The sequence below is a fragment of the Heterocephalus glaber genome, unplaced genomic scaffold (assembly GCF_053883595.1).
Source record: "Heterocephalus glaber isolate CG9 unplaced genomic scaffold, H.glaber_assembly_v1.0 deba00001072, whole genome shotgun sequence".
Taxonomy (NCBI): Eukaryota; Metazoa; Chordata; class Mammalia; order Rodentia; family Bathyergidae; genus Heterocephalus; species Heterocephalus glaber.
In genome coordinates this window covers 2,759,767-2,764,829 of record NW_028258189.1, presented here as the reverse complement: position 1 = coordinate 2,764,829, position 5,063 = coordinate 2,759,767, and the positions used below count along the sequence as shown (strand labels likewise).

At 44.6% G+C, this 5,063-nt stretch overlaps 1 protein-coding gene across 3 annotated transcripts in view; it reads right to left on the bottom strand.

The window, feature by feature from the left end:
• Positions 1-5,063, bottom strand: part of Pudp (pseudouridine 5'-phosphatase) — a 338,048-nt gene that overhangs the window by 198,945 nt on the left and 134,040 nt on the right. The window lies entirely within an intron of this gene.

Below are 5,063 nucleotides of genomic sequence, written 5' to 3'. Positions count from 1 at the left end.
CTGCAAATATGAAAACGACATATTTGACCAAGAAGCCATAGCACATATGTTGGAGAAATTTGCTCTCCATAATAAAGGCCAGTTCAAAGGTGACACATACCTCTTCTGGTTTAAGGAATAATCAGTGGAAGAAGTTTGAGACATCAGGCTGCATTTATTGCAGCCATGGAACAAATTATTTGTTTTTCCATTGGGGTTCAAACTTGTGACTCTCCTGGACTGAGGGCAAGTGGCATAAACCTAAGTGCAAACTCTTAGCAGCCTGAATGCTAGGACATCTCAGGGGTAACCTCTTGGGACCTATGCTTGGGATGACAGGGGTTGCTGCTTCTTGATCAATGACTTAGGGAAACAAAGCCCAGGAGAAACAGGTTGAGCTTGCTGAGGATAAAGTGCTAAGATTTTTACCTAGCCAGGCCATAAGTGAGATTCTCCCATGGCAACACCAGAGTCAGCAAAATGAAGCAGCAGGAAATCTATAGCGAGAACCTGAGCTTGCATTTTGCATTTAGCAGTATGGCAGCCATGGATTTACTGGGAAGATATCCAAGAACATCATGGAAACTGTTTGGTTTCCACGCCCTGGTTACCTCCTGGCCTAGCCAAAGGGATCTCCAACAAATATAATTCCAACAAATCCCACATCTAGGAGTTCAAGAATGTTCCAGTTAGACAGAAACTTGCTACAAATCACATCTGTCTTCTTGATTTTTCCCAACAAAAGTGTTTGAGAAGCATCTCTGTTGCTCCTGAGGTGGTACACCCTTGGAGGACTTTCTTCACTTCATGATCTACTTGATGTTTCCAAGATGTACTTCAACCTATGCGCTATGCTAAATGGTTGACACTGTGTGACGTTCTTTCTAAAGGAAAAGGCTGAATCAACAATAAAGACACATTCATATTTTCTTTGATTTCTATCATTATTGTAAGCATAAAGTTGTTTAATTTTTTAAAAATAAATTTGTATCATTGTCCAAATAGAAATCACTCTTAAGCAATGAGAAATCACTGGTGCTCAACTTAGGTGAAATGATATTAAACCAAATGTAGACTATTTAACACAGAATGAATGACAGCCATCTTCTCAGACTGAAAACAAAAGCAAGGAAAATAAAACAAAGGAAACAAAAAACCACAAAAACCATCCCAGAATCAATTCTGGGCCATCTTGGCCAATGACTACTATTACAGATTGGAATGGTTGAACTTTAACTGTACTAAGAAGTCACTAAGAGTGAAAAACGAAGTCCTTCGGTAGAGCAGAAGAGTATGAATTGTGTTCTACAATCTGAGTTTCTCCTCTTAATTAGCCTTTTCTAGTCTCGGTTCCTTTCACCAAACTGGTGATCTCTGTCAGACAGATGGTCAGGTGTGGACCTCAACTCAATTGCCATCAAAGTTTGTGTGTCAAGGAACTCAAGTCATGGTAAGCTGATCTCCATGCCTCACCAAAGAAAAAAGTGCAGAGGTGAAAGCATCTTTGGACAAAACACAGACCCATGACTAAGGTTTCCTTCCCCGTGAAATACACTCGTTCCTTGGTATTCATGGAGAACTGGCTCTCAGACTCCCTTCAGAGAGCAGAATTCGTAGATGCTCAATTCCCTCTTATAAAATGCTATAGTTTGCATATAAGCTATTCACCTCCTCCCAGAGTTTAACACATCTCTAACTGACTCACAGCGCTTGATACAAGGTAAGTGGTCTGGGACTAGCTGTGATGCTCTGCTGCTTAGGGAATAATGATAGGAATGAGCACATGTATGTTCCGTGCAGACGTTTTATTTTCTGTACTGCAAATTGAACCCAGGGAACATGGAGTAACACCGTCAGGTCTTTCTTTTGTAATTTTATCATGAGACAGGGCTGTACAAGGTTGCCGAAGCTGTCCTTGAACTTAGGGTCCTCCTGCCTCTCGTGAGCTTGGATTGTACATGTGCTCTGCCATGCCTGCTTGCAGTATTCTTTTTTTTTTTTTTTAATTTTATTTTAGGTCCATAGTTGGTTGACTCTGTGGATATGGAAGCCTCAGGTATTTGTATGGCTGGATTTTGTTATTTAGCATATGATGTTATGAAGTATCACGACACAACGTTATAACAGACCATATACAACGTTACAAGAATGTACGATGTGTTATAGAGCAATACGGTGTCTTCCAAAATATGCCTCCCTTTAGCCAAATCAGCAAGGGTTTGACATCACAGACTGACATCCTGCGATTAAAATATGCCACGATAAACCCCTTGTGAGATCTTTGAAAACCCCTCTTATTTCATTTAGTCCTTGGAATCATAGGTGGTCCCTGTCCATTTCCCCACACACCATATTTGAATAATACTGAGAAAGATGGTTTCATGAGTCAGCTTTTCCTAAATACATAGGTGAGGGAAATGGAGTGAAATTGCAAATCAGGGTGTTCCAGTTGCTGGGTGAGTTGTCCCAAAAAAATCCTTGTAGATAAAAATAAAGTTGATAAATAAGCTGCTACCAGTTTGGACATATAGAGACAATAGGATGTAATTGTAATAGATGGCTGTTCCAAAGGCACAAAAGATACATTGAAACAATGAGCTATGATGGGGAAAATATGTATTAATGACCAATGAGATTGCAGAATTAATTGTGGGTGAGACACTATGTTGCTGAAAAGACAAAGCAATGGCCCCGGAGCTTTGACCCCAAACGTGATGCCTGTATGTTTAATAGCCACGTGTCCTTAGAGTCCTTTTCTGATGACATGAAATCCTGCCATGCACATTATTCCCTGTGCTTCGGCCTCTGTTAAAGATGGGCCAAGGCACTGCCAGGGGAAGGATGTGATTAAATCCATGAGTCATGAGGTCAGTGATGAAAATTGATGCTAGATCCCTGCAGGAAGCCAAGAGGACATTTCTGATGGACGAGTTCTCAGCAAAGGTCGACACCCCAGCAGCCGGGGCTGGTTCTCACCAGAAGATGCGGAGTGAAAGGTGCTAATATGGCAGGCTCTGCTGCTCTCAGCTCAAGGTAGGCGGTGCCCCACTTCATACTTTTCAATGCATTAATAAGCATACGTAGTAAAATCAGGAGTGTGCTCCTCTTTTCTTATAGAAAAATGCTGCTGTTCTCACTTTTAAACTTTATATGCTCATCAGTGGAAGGATGGGCCATTCAGGGGCCCTAGAAAATTAACGAGAAAAAGAATTGTGATATTAGATGCGATGATAAAGACGTGTCTTGGTCACTGTCTCCTCGCTGGCACAAACTAGGAGACGCGTGCAACTTGAAGGAGGAGAGGTTTATTTTGGCTCACGGCTTTTAGAGGTTTCGGTCCGGTCCGTAGTTGGCTGCCCCAAGGAAGGAAGGGCAGGGTGGACAGGTCCGGAGGAGGACACTGCTCACACTGAGGAAGCCAGGAAGCAGAGAGAGAAGGGAGAAGCCTGGATGGGATCCACCTTTCCAGATGACCTGCTTCCACCCAGGCACACTGTGGCCCATCCCCTCCCAGGAGCCCGGCCTTGGATCACACGAGTCTGACAGGGATGGTCCTCCTCCTAAACCATCACAAGACAGGGCTGAGCCTTTCCCCAACACCCCGATTTGTGTTGGCACTCTTCTCCAAAGATGCTGAGTGTCCCCTCCCCAGACACAGTATCTTTCACCCCAGCTTTGCCAAGTGTCAGCCATGCTTCAAGATGGGTTAGGCAGCTCCTCGTGCATGAAGGGCTTTTCCAGATTAGACGGGCAGACATTTTCAAGGAGTTGCAAGAGTTCCAGGGACTGCAATAAAGTTTTGTGCCAGTTAGAGTTCATTAGAGGACAGATATGATACAACATATGCATAAATGATAGATAGACAGACAGACAGACAGACAGACAGAGGAGCTAGGCTTACAATGGCTGCCTGCACTGCTGCACTGCCAGGGGTGAAAGAGAGCCCAAGGGCCAACTGCACGCTACAGATCTGAAGGATCCAGTCAAAAATCAAGGACGTGGAGCTCACTGCAGAGTCAGGGAGCCAGAAGATCTGAGATGGAAGGCTAAGAGTCTGCACCTGAATCCGGGAGACGACGTCCAAAGGCAATGACAAAGACTGGAGCTCCTCTGAAGAGCAGTGGAAGTGAGACTTCCTTCTTTCCTTCTTTATCACCCCAGGCTACAAGCCCACTCCTCGGCCCACACACTCCCAGGGTGCCTCCTCCGTCTTCAGAAAGTCCATCATCCACACATCCAGAACTTGCCAAACTGATCAACTCGGTGTTTCTTATTCAAGTTGACACCCCAGTTCACTACCACAAGGTTCAAGGCTTTATTCGGCTCTTGTGCACCAGACAGAATTTCTCCATCACAGCTGAGGCCGGCTGAGTGTCTTCCAGATTAAGGGGGAGAAAGGAACAGGGGATTATTAATCCTGATACCTATGTCATTGGAGTAGCCCCTAACAGATTGATAAAGCCTGCTCCTAGGTGTGTCTGGTGGGTGTTGGCGGTGTGGCCTTGGGTAGTATATATGCTCTTTTGCCTGTTTCTCTCTGGCTCACTTCCCTACCATGGTTTCCCAGCCACCAGATCTAAGGAGCTGTATTCCCCCCACACACTTCCACCATGACGTTTCTGCTTTGGAACCGGTCCGCCAGGAGGGAAAGAGTGAACCAAATTGACCCTCTCCTCCTTTCAGCAGTGGGTATTGGGTGTTGTGTGTCAGCAACAAGAAAGCTAACTGCTGCAGAGAATGTGCCTGAGGTTTTCCCTGCTGCAGATATCTTTGTCAGGAGCTACTGCAGACGCACACGCGAAGGTTTTATTTCTTTTTGAATTGCGCCTGACTTTTCACGCCTCTTAGAGAAGGCTGTTGATATAATACTGTAACCGGAGATGTCAGAATGTTTCCTGAGGGCTGCTTCTATAGGATTGCAGCTTGTCAGGGGAGGGAGACATTGCAGATAACGCAGAGGAAGACAGAGAAGTTCAAACGAAATAACTACAAGAGTCAAGGGTCCAGGCAAACAAAGCTTGGGTTAGTTTTGCTCTTTTTCAGTATGAATAGCTTCCTTGACTCTTGACAAGCAACACCTGAAA